This window comes from Petaurus breviceps, unplaced genomic scaffold (assembly GCF_028583685.1).
Source record: "Petaurus breviceps papuanus isolate PSGF00001 unplaced genomic scaffold, PetGlider_PUasm1.0 189, whole genome shotgun sequence".
Taxonomy (NCBI): Eukaryota; Metazoa; Chordata; class Mammalia; order Diprotodontia; family Petauridae; genus Petaurus; species Petaurus breviceps.
This window is the reverse complement of record NW_027185809.1, coordinates 22,884,225-22,896,484: the sequence shown is the minus strand read 5'-3', so window position 1 is coordinate 22,896,484 and position 12,260 is coordinate 22,884,225. Positions and strand designations below refer to the sequence as shown.

At 38.3% G+C, this 12,260-nt stretch overlaps 1 protein-coding gene across 3 annotated transcripts in view; it reads left to right on the top strand.

The window, feature by feature from the left end:
* Window positions 1–12,260, top strand: part of MNAT1 (MNAT1 component of CDK activating kinase) — a 275,447-nt gene that overhangs the window by 89,498 nt on the left and 173,689 nt on the right. The gene's annotated exons all lie outside the window — the stretch shown is intronic.

The window sequence follows — 12,260 nt, the reverse complement described above, 5'->3', positions numbered from 1 at the left end:
TGATAAGTAGATTAGACTTGACTTCTAGCCTTCTTTCTACCTCTGATGTTTTAAATTTTGATGGCATCTTATCTCTTAGTCACATTATTGATTTTTTGGTATACTAGTTTATAGTCTTTATTAAACAGCCATGTATTTCTGTATATATTCCAACATTTTTTATCAGTATTATTGGTAAACTTTCCTTAACTTATATAAATTCATTTTTAAAAAATCACATATCCCCAGTGCAGTATTTTTCCCCCATTTCACTTTATAATGTACATTAGAGAAAAGATTTATAATAGACACTGTTTCACTAATAGCTTTTATGTTTTCAACTCTGTTGACTGGTCTTGAGCTACCAAAGTGTTGAGTGAAAATGAAACATTGAATTAAATATGCATGTTATCTGTGATAACATAGTCTTGGTAAAAAGATTATGATACTAGAGAGTAGATTAATAAGGGTACCAGCCATTAAGGTTTATATGTAATGGCAGCACATCCCTTTCACCAGAGTACCACAAGCTGGATTAAGGTTAGTGTATCTCAGAGCAAATCTTAAGGTAAGTCAGCAAGCATTGATTAAATGCTTACTTACAGGAACTATAATATCATAAATAAATGTAATAAATATATGTACTATAGAAACTGACTGCTAGGGATACAAAAAAGGCAACAACAGTCCTTGTGCTCAAGAAGTTTACATTCTAATGGCAGGACACAACATGCAGTTACCTAGGTACATACAAAATACAGAAGATAAGGCACTTCATACCCTCTGACCTAGCAATACTACTTCTAGGGCTGTATCACAAAGAGATCATAAAAATGGGAAAAGGACCCACATGTACAAAAACATTTATAACAGCTCTCTTTGTGGTGGCCAAGAATTAGAAATTGAGTGGATGTCCAACAGTTGGGGAATGGCTGAAGAAGATATAGTATATGAATGTAATGGAATACTATTGTGGTATAAAAAATGATGAACAGAAAGTAGGATTTTAGCAGAGGCTTGGAGGAAGCCAGCGAATCTAAAAGGGAAGGTGAGGAGCCAGGGCATTATAGGAATGGGGACTTCTAGTGCAAAGGCAGGGAAATAATATTCTATTTATAAGGAACAGCAAGCAAGTCAGTATTACTAGTTTATAGAGTTTGTGAAATGGAAAGAGGTAGAGCCAAGATGGCAAGCACTCAGCAGACCTCTCCCAAATTCCCCCTCCAAACAACTCTAAAATAATGCCTCAAATAAAATTCTGGAACATTAGAATTCTAGAGTGTTAGAACCAACAAAAAGTTTGATGAAACAATTTTGCAACCATGACAAATTAGGAGGTTGGCAGGAAAAATTTGTTTTAGCAGGGTTGTGTCAGGCCATGCCTTAGGGATGGCTGTATTGGCAGCTGCAGCAGCAGCTTCTGGAGTGGTCAGTCCACAGAAGGCACAGGGGTTGAACAACCAGTTGGAAGGAGATTGCAGGGGAACCTTTTCTGGCACTGGCTTCAGGACGCTATTACATTGTGCTAGGTTGCAGTCCCAGGGCCAAAGGGAGACATTACACCTGTGACTGCAGTGGAGCAGGGACCTAAGTTGTGGTTTCTAAGTGGAGTTCCAGGCTTCTAGGTATGGTCACTCATGGGGGAGTAGGGATCCTATTCTCAATTCCAAGTTAGAGGCAAGCACTAGCAATTGTGATTATGGGAGTGTGAAGGTCCTGGTCACAGCTCCAGGGTCGGGAGGCAGGCTAGGGTATGTTATGCTACAGAAGAGTAGGGGGAAAGGGGATGAGAGGGGGGATGATGGAAGGGAGGGCAGGTTGGGGGGGAGGGAAGTTTGAAGCACCCACTTTTGAAAAGGGACGGGATCAAAGTAGAGAATAGAACAAGTGGTAGGTGGGATAGGAGGGAGGGAAATTGTCAGTTTTTTACAATATATCTACTATGTTATTGTTTTGCATTAGTCACACATGTACATCCTATCCTGACCTGCTTATCTTCCCAGTAAGGGTGGGTGACAAGGGAGGAAGGGAATTTATCTGGAATTCAAAGTTTTAAAATCAAATACACAAATATATATATATACTATTATTAATACTATTTTACATGTAATTGGGAAATAAAATATGCAGGCACTGGGGCATAGAGATCCATTGGAAAAGTTGAAAGGGGTATGGGAGAAGATATGGGAGGGAGCAGACTGGAGGAGGGGATGTCCTGTTGGACTGCTATTTTGGGGCCGTGGGTGGGGGAGAAATGGGGAGAATATATGTAACTCAGAATCTGGCGGATTGTAAGTGACCACAAGCACTTAGTTCCCCTGGAGCTGTGACAACTGTGGCTGCAAGGTCTGGTGTGCTGGTGCTCCCCCTTGCCCTGGGTCTGCCACCCGGGACTCTGACCTGGATCCACATATGGGAAAAGCAGCAGAGCCCTTAATCAGTGCCTGCAGAGGCACCCCAGTAATTGCCTTCTGACCAGTTGTTTGATTCCCTTACCATCTGTGGGCTGAGAACTCTGGAAGTAGCTGCTACTACTACTGATTCAGTGGCTCTCAAGGCCTACTTCTGGTTTTCTGAGACCTGGTCTGTGCTGGCACAGCCTGTGCTGGACTGTGCTACATTTTCAGCCAGGTGTGACAGACCTTTCCTGCTGACCTTCTAGGTTGTCTTTGGAGTCTGTGGGCTGAGAGGTCTGAAAACTGCCACTGCTGCCACTGATTCAGTTTTCCCAAGGCCTGCTCCTGGTTTGCTGGGGTCTAGTCTGTGCTGGCATGGCCTGTACTCCTCTCTCACCTTGGTGCAACAGACCTTTCGTGCCAAACTTACAGGTTGTCTTAGGTTATAAAATTGTTTCACTCTGTCTTTTTGTGGGTTCTGCTGCTCTAGAATTTGTTAAGTGTCATTATTTAAAGTCATTTGGAGGGATTTGGGGAGAGGTCAGGTGAGTCCCTCCCTTTACTCTGTCATCTTGGCTCTGCCTCCCTTCTTGTCCTTTAGAGAGGCATGCTTGAACCTTCTTTGTGTCATAGCTCCTTCTGGCAGGCTGTGAAACCTGTGAACCCCTTCTTAGAATCATGTTTTAAAAAAAAAATAAAATAAGAAACGAATTGTTGAAGTACAGTTATCAAAATATATTTTAAAAATCAATTACACACCCAGGTTGAGAACCTCTGTTTTAAAGAGAGATATGTTTAGGTTTATATAAACTCATACTCTGAAATGGTCTATTCATAATGAGTAGTTGAGGTTAACCAGTATTTTCCCAATTTCTTTTAGTCATCACTAATGTGGAAATTTGCTCGACTGTAGAGCATTGATGATGGAACATTCATTTATATAGAAAGGTGTTAGGCCACAGGTATGGTTGTGCTGTCAGACATCATCAGTGTATTGATTTAATTGGCTTAATTACACTAATTTGTTTCAAAGGACAGTTCTAGTGGAGGTGGGAAAGTATCATTAGAAAACATCACTGTGGAAAAAGATATTTTTAAAAAAAGTATTAATAAAATAGATAGGGTTGAGGGAATGATTAGGAAGGGAGTTAGATTGATTTTACTTATTATTTCCAAGGAACATAACTTGTATTATTAAGTAGAAATAGAAGAGAGAAAGATTTTGGAAGCATATAAGGAAACAATGTTCTTGACAGTTGTTACAGTCGTATATATTGTTCTTCTGATTCTGCTTACTTCATTCCATATCATTTTGTACAGTTGATATTCTTTTATCCAGTACCAATTTGTTCACCCATTCCTTAGCTGATGGATACTTGCATTGTTTCTACTTCTTTGGTTCCACAAAATTTGCTGCTATGAATAAGTTGGGGCCTTTATTTCTGTATGACCTTCCTAGTAGTGGGATTACTTGGTCTATAGGTATGAAGAGTCACTTTTCTTGTGTAAATCCAAATTGTTTTTCCCCAAACAGTTAAACTAGTTCATAAGTCTACTGGTGAATTAGTTTGCTGTCCTGCTACACTTGCTCCAAAATAGAGTGTTAATGTTTTTTCTGTCTTTGCCAGTTTGCAGTATGTAAGGGGCAAATTCATGTGCAGAGCTAGTTTAATTTGCATTTCTCTCATTAGTAGTTTGGAAGAGGTTTTCATGTAGTCATTTATAGTTTTCAGTTATTCTTATGAAAACTGTTCTTATTTTTTAAAAAAAATCACTTATTTATTGGAGAATGGCCATACACTTAATGTTTTTATTTTTTAAAAGCTTCATTAATGCCCTTTTTTACATTTCATTCACTTTTGAATATACCCTCTGCCCACCCAGTGAAGTTTCTTGTATAACAAAGATTAAAAAAAAAGTTCAATAAAACCAACAAAAACATTGATTGTGTTTGATAGCCTATATAGTATTCCATACCCAGAGTTCTTCACTGCGCACCCAAAGGAGAGAGGTGCATTTTTGTATCTTTTATTTGAGGCCATACTTCAGAATTATAATTATATATAATATTCAGTTTTGTTTTCTGTTTACTTTGCTATTTTTTCCTGCTTCTGTTTACTTCACTCCAAATTAACTAATATAAATTTTTCCATATTTCTACAAATTCTTAATATGCATTAATATTCCATTCAGTTCTAGTCATTTATCACAGTTTGTTTAGCCATTGCCCAATCAATGAATATATGTATGTACTTCTTTTCCCAAGTTCTTTGTCACCATAGAAGGTGCTACTATGGAGATTTTGGTAAATAGGGGATTTTTGTTTTTGACCTCCCTTTGATTGACTTTGACCTCTCTTATGATATATCTTTAATAGTAGGATAGTTGTCACTTTTGATGACCTCCAGATACATATAGCTGACTCTGATTTTTTTCTGGAGCTTGAGTTTGGCATAACCAGTCAATGCCCACTAAACATTTACAGTTGGTGCTCTAATAGGGTCTCAGTTCACTAGGTCTAAAACAGAATTCATTAGCTTTCCTTCCAGACTCACACCTTTTTGTTACTATTGATGATACTATTGAGGGGCCTGTTCGTTTCCTAGTGTACTCCTTAACTCGTTGCTCCCATCTACCCTATGTATAAGTCTTGTCATTTCCACTTCTACATCATCTTTCAGATTCTTTCCCTTGTTTCTACTTGGGTGGCTCTTGTCCTACTTCAGGATCTTCTTGTCACTGCTCTTCTTGACTGTTACAGTGGTTTCCTGATTTACTTTAAGTTGCCACCACTCCAGTGTATTCGTCACATAGCAGCCAAAGACATTTTCTTAAAGTATTTCCTAAAGAATCTAACCACGTCCCTTTTCTATTCAATATACTATGCTTTCTATAATCTCTAAGATCAAATAAAACCTTTTTGGTGTTTAGAATATTTTACAACCTGGCTCTAATTTACCTTTCCATCTTTTTTTTTTTTTAAAGCAATTGGGGTTAAGTAACTTGCTCAAAGTTACACGGCCAGTTATTTCTGGGTGTGGTGCTAAGTATCTGAGCCTGGATTTGATCCCCAGGTCATCCCGACACTGGAGCCGGTGTCTTACTCGCTGAGCCACGTGGCTGCCCCCCTTTCCATCTTTTCTGTGCAGTTCTTTCCATGTATTCTAATGCAGTCGTTTTTTCCCCCTTGTTTCTCATATATAGCTGTCAGATTCCTGTTTCTGTGTCTCTGAACTAGCTGTTTCTGATTCCTGGAGTGCACTTGCTTTTTTCTTTTAATAATATAGTCTAGGGGCGGCGAGTAAGAGCACCAGCTCCAGTGTTGAGAAGACCTGGAGATCGAATCCTGGGCTCAGACACTCAGTACCCACCCAGAAACACCTGGCTGTGTAACCTTGAGCAAGTTACTTAACCCCAGTTGCTTAGGGGCGGCCAGGTGGCTCAGCGAGTATGAGCACCGGCTCCGGTGTCGGGATGACCTGGATCAAATCCGGGCTCAGATACTCAGCACCACACCTAGAAATAACTGGCCGTGTAACCTTGAGCAAGTTACTTAACCCCAATTGCTTTAAAAAAAAAAATAATATAGTCTAGAATTTTGCCAGAAGAGAAGTGAAGTTCAACTAACTATAATTCAAAGCAGTCATGTGAAACTCATATAGAAATGAGGGCCGATAAATAGTACATAAGGATCCCTTCCAGCCTGAAGAAAACCCCACATTGACTATGTTCTTTTGTATTTTGATTTATTTTTTAAAAGTAATTCCCATTTACATTTTGATTTGGTTCGATTGCTTGCAGGTTGTGGTGTTTTGACTTCTTTAGTTTAAAAGAACCCGCTCCCTTGCCCTTATTGATAATCAAAATCATATTTGTCTTTTTTAGTCCTGTAACTCTTCTCCTATACTTCACAGTTTTTTAGGTATTAGTGACAATTCAAAAGTCACATCCTTTAGTTCTTGTCATATGTAGGCTATGTCGGCCAATTTACTCACTGAGGGTGACTATTCTTTTACCCTCTGTCCATTTATTCTGGGTTTCAATTTCTTTAACAATTTTTGATCTAGCCAAATAAGAGTTGAGTAATTTTGCATTCCCTGTTATCAATTCATATCGTACATATTGTCCCAATTATTAAGATCATTGCTAACTATTTCTTTGATCTTCTAGAAGGCCTCTAGTTTGAGTGAAAAAAAAACAACCCCTCCACTTTATTACCCATTGTATTTATTGCCAGCATCAGCTTGTTCCAAACTTTATTGTTCCTGACGCTGTTCTTATAGGAATATGTAACCCTGTTCATATTTATCATATATACATATACATATACATACATGTATATATATATACCTCATTATTATGTACGTACACATACACACTCTTCTGTCTTTTGTACAGATATTTGAAAAATTGTTTTCTGTAGATTGTATCTACTTTTCTTCCTTGGTTATTATGAAATTAAGTACTATAATTTTCTATACGTGGCCGCAGCCAGTATTCTTCCCTCATCAACCGTAATCCTGAATGGTTACCCTCATGCCTCTACACAAAAATTTGGCAAAGGAAATGAGGCAGCAACAAATGCTACAATCCACTAAGGATTTCTTGAATATTTCTCGAAAGACTCCATTTAATCCATTCCAGGCAATTGAGTTTCTGTTCTTATCTTTGAAATCTCTGAGGAATAAAAGTTTTCACCTTCTTTAGTAAATTATTCCTAGGTTTGGACTAGCTCCACAGATTTCTGTTTTTTTCCAGACCATGAATTAGATAGAATTATTAGAGTATGCACTCCACTACTTCAGAACTGGAAAATATCCAGGCCACTAGGCAAATGATTAAAAATTATCTGGGTTTAAGCCCCCTCCAGGCCACAGAATCCTATAATTGCAGATTTGAAAGGCACCTTGTAGATAATTTTGTCCACCTATTTCATTTTATAGATGAGAAGTCTGAGGTCCACATATATTAGTTTTACATAGTTTGTTGTAAAGCCAAGACTAAAATTCAGGTTCAGTGACAATTCTATTTCTACTACTGCTACCTCTTTTCTTTAACTTTATTTCAGTTTCAACTTATTCCTTTTGGTTTGGTCATTAGTTAAATACAAAAAATAACTTGTTTTATTGCTCAAATTTTTCCCTTTGAAAACTATGGTAGAAATATTTAGAATTCTTGGGGATATTGAAAGGAATATTTGGGAAAAGGAAAAATAGATCGTAGGGAGACCAGTAAAAAGAGTTCACTAGATCAGGGCTTTGTAAGCCCACATGGGGTCATGACCCACAGTTTAAGAAGCACTGGTTTACTTCCCACTGCTTTTCTGCCTATTTTGTATTCTAACCTTGATTCGATCTCTCCACTGTAACTAGAATCTGTTCCTTGTCTTCCCTGCTTCTCCTGGCTCTTCAGAAGCACTATGTCCCAAGGATCTGGTCCATGTGGTAGATAACCTAAGGAAAAACACTTCGTACATCACTCAGTCTTCATAAGGATACAAACCTTTTTATGTTGTATTTTTTGTTTTTGCTTTTTGGAGGGTAATTGGGGTTAAGTGACTTGCCCAAGGTCACATGGCTAGTAAGTGTTAAGTGTCTGTAGCCAGATTTGAACTCTGGTCCTCCTGACTCCAGGGCCAGTGCTCTATTCATTGTGCCACGTAGCCACCCCTATACAAACCTTTTTAAAAGGTGACCAAATTGGTTCTGGCTAATCTGATCTTCGAGAACCTAATCAAAAGGTGATGATGCAAAAATCTTTGCAATTAATAATTGCCCTCCTACTATAAAGTGATATCAGTTATCTATAGTAATGTAGCTAATGAGTTATAAACTTGAATGCAACCTTTCTTCCTTATCACCACCCAAACTATGTTCTCTGATGCGCCATACAAATCTCTCATCCTCCTTGGAGGCCTTATTTGACAAGATACCTCCTTCAATGGGGCCTGGGTAAAGATTCTCCCTCACCTTTATCTAGAAACTTAAGATTACCACCAAATATAGTAAGGCTTTTCTCTTTTATACTCACCATAGTCATGTTAAAGTAGGAAATAAAAATAATTGGAAGAGCATGCAAATTTGACTTTGGAATACAAAATGAAGCAGGGCAGAGCCTGATAGAGTTTTGTCAAGTTAACCCTCTGGTCATAACAAACACTCTCTTTCAAGAACTCAAAAGGCGACTCTACACATGGATATCACCACATGGTCAATATCAGATGGATCATATACTTTGCTGTCAGAGGTAGAGAAACTCTATACATTCGGTTAAAACAAGATTCAGAGCTGACTGTGGATCAGATCATGAACTTCTTATTGCAAAACTCAGACTTAAATGGAAGAAAGTTGGGAAAACCATGAGACTCTATAGGTATGACCTAAACAACATCCCTTATGAATGTGAAGTGGAAATGATGAATAGATTTAAGGCATTAGGTCTGGTAGAGTGCCTGAAGAACTGTGGACAAACATTCACAATATTGTATAGGAGTCAGCAACAAAGAAACATTCCAAAGGGAAAGAAAAGCAAGAGAGCCAAATGACTGTCTGATGAAGCTTTACAAGTAGCTGAGGAAAGAAGGAAAGGGAAAAGAGAAGGGAAGGACATACCTAATTGAATGCAGAATTTTAGAGAATAGCAAGGAGAGAGAAGATTTTCTTAAATGAGCAATGCAAAGAAATAGAAGAAAACAGTAGAATGGGAAAGATGAGATCTCTTCAAGAAAATGAGCATGATACAAGACAAAAATGGTAGGGATTTTATAGAAGCAGAAGAGATTAAGAGAAGATGGCAAGAATACACAAAAGAACTATGCAAGAATGATTTTAATATCACCAGTGATAACCACAATGATGTGGTTACTGATCTAGAGCCAGACATCTTGGAGAATGAAGTCAAGTGGGCTTTAAGAAGCATTGTTAACAATAAGGCTAGTGGAGGTGGTGAGATTCCAGCTGAGCTATTAAAAAATCCTGAATGATGATTCTGTTAAAGTGGTGCACTCAATATGCCATCAAATTTGGAAAACACAGCGGTGACTATTGGATTGAAAAAGATCAGTTTATTTCCCAGTCCCAAAGAAGGGCAATGCAAAGGAATGTTCAAATTACTAAACAATTGTGCTCATTTTTCATGTCAATAACGTTATGATTAAAATTCTGCAAACTAGGCTTAAGCAAAATATGAACCAAGAGTTACCAGAAGAACAGGCTGGTTTTCAAAGAGGCAGAGGAACTAAAGACCAGATGGCCAACATTTGCTGGATTATGTGTAAGAAAGCAAGATGTTCCAAAAGAACATCTACTTCTGCTTCATTGACTGCACTAAAACCTTTGTGTGGATCATAACAAAATGTGGCAAGTCCTCAAAGAGATGAGAATACCACCAGATCATCTTACTTGTCTCCTGAGGAACCTGTATGTAGGCCAAGAAGTAATAGAGCCAAACGTGGAACAACTGATTGGCTTAAGAGTGGAAAAAAAGCATGAAAAGGCCGTATCATTATCACCTTATTTATTTAACTTATATGCAGAATACACCATGTGAAATGCCAGGCTAGATCAATCACAAGCCAGAAGTAAGGTTGCTGGGAGAAATGTCAACAGTCCCAGATATGTCGTTAATATCACACTGAGGGCAAATAAGTGAAGAATTAAGCCTCTTGATGAGGATGGAAGAGGAGAGTGTAAAAGCTGACTTGAAGCTTAACATCAAAAAAAACTAAGATCTTGGCAACTGGTCCTATCACTTCCTGGCAAATAGAGGGAGAAGAAATGGAATCAGTGTCAGGTTTCATATTCTTAAGCTCAAAGATCACTGCAGATATGTAATGCAGCCATGAGATTAAAAGATACTTGCTTCTTGGAAGGAAAGCTATGTAAATCTGGACAGCCTAGTACAAAGTAGAGACATAACCTTGCTGCCCAAGGTCCATGTAGTTAAAACCATGGTTTTTCCAACAGCAACATATGGTTGTCATAGTTGGGCTATAAGGAAAACTGAGTGCCACAGAATTGATGCTTTTTTTAAATATGACATCATTCAAGCACCATCAAGCCTTCATGAAGCCTTTCATGATCCTCCTAGCAGCTATCAATTTCCTCCTAACCTACCTTGTATTAGTTTGTATAAATTTATCTTTCCTTACTTTTATTTGTATGTGTGTATATGTGTATCCATGTGTCCATCCCACCTCCTCTCATCTTTAGAATATAAACTCATTTGGGGTAAGATTATTCAATTCTATTTGTATCCCTGGTACCTTACATATTATCTGGCACATAGTAGGTACCTAGTAAATATTTGTTAATTGATTGATGAGTATGTTATTCACTTTATACCTGAAGATTTTCTTACCTACTAGTTTATGGCTTATAGCTCAGCCCACTGGTAGGACTTATCAGGATGTCCATCCTTCAGGGTATTCCCCTTTACTGGATAAATGGCTGCTACATTCCAGTTGCACATGCCTCTTTTAACCTCTTTTAGGTTCATTGATGAATCAGGCAAAATGGTCATCCTTAGGAGACAGGTCTTGGATTCAGGGTCCCCTGATCTGGCAGAGAAGGGAGGTTGTTGGCACAAGGACTGAAGGCCTCAGCCTTTGGCCCAGTCAGCCCCTTCTCAAAGATTACTAACACTTAGGAGACCTGGGTGAGTTCAGTCCTGGAAATACCATTTTCATTAAACAGTAGAGGCCTCCTATGCTTTATCTATCTTGTTATAGAGGAGCTATCTTGCATCACCCAAAACACTATAGAAAACTCTGAAAAAAAGTGTGATTATATGACTGAAACATCTATTCAGTAGCAACAGGGCCCAAGAACTGGTAAGTAACTTCTTAAAATAGTTTTTTAAAATTATTCTTAACTTGACAAACATCAATAACATGAACCTTTTCATAAACACAGGAGGATAGAATAAGAAGATTGTGTACAAAGCCACGAAGCTCTCTTATTACATCTTGTATTAATAACAGATTAATACATTTTATATTAACAGTTTAGCAGGTTAATTTTAGTTTTCCTATTTGTCTCCTACTGAGCCATTTCCTTCTCTTCTGTATATTTTTAGAAATGCTACAATGACTCTCTTTTCATTGTAAATAACAATTATATAAATACAGTTTTTAAGGTTTGCAAAGCCTTTCATATATATATTTTCTCATTTAATAGTTATGACAAGTTTGTAAGAGAGAGAAGTTAACAGACTTGCTCAGGTTATACAGGCAGTAAACATCTGAGGTAGTATTCAAAATCAGGTCTTCCGTACTTCCAGTCTGGTTCTCTATCCAACAGGGGCACCTAGCTTCCAGAGCAACTGCTTTTCAAAAGTGTTGTAGGAGCAGCTAGGTGGCGTAGTGGCCCCTGGAGTTAGGAGGACCTGAGTTCAAATTAGGCCTCAGACACTTAACACTTACTAGCCATGTGTAACCCTAATTGCCCTGCCCTCCCCCTCCAAAAAAAAGGAAGGAAAGAAAAAGTTTTGTAGAATGAATGGCAGTTCTGGTAAGCCTGTGACTCCAGAATACTTGGTGCCTACCAAAGATGCCAACCAGCCTGATTCATCCTTTGAACAGAAAGTTCCAAAACATGTACCCCTCAGAGGATCAACTTGTCATCACTGTGGTGGTGAATATCAGTGTCCTTAAGAATTGGGGCTTCTTTTGTATTCTGTCTACCAAATTGTTCCATGTAGCTAGGGGAAAGGCAATGAAGGTATATAGGACTCTTTCCTATGTAAAAACAAACTGCTAATGGCTAGTCTCAGCTACAGTAATAGATAAAGAGGCATTAGTGAGGTCAGCAAGTCCATACCACTCACTGGGGATGAGGGTTCCACCGTGTTGTTGAAGTCAGCAATGTCCATAGCCACTAGGTAGAT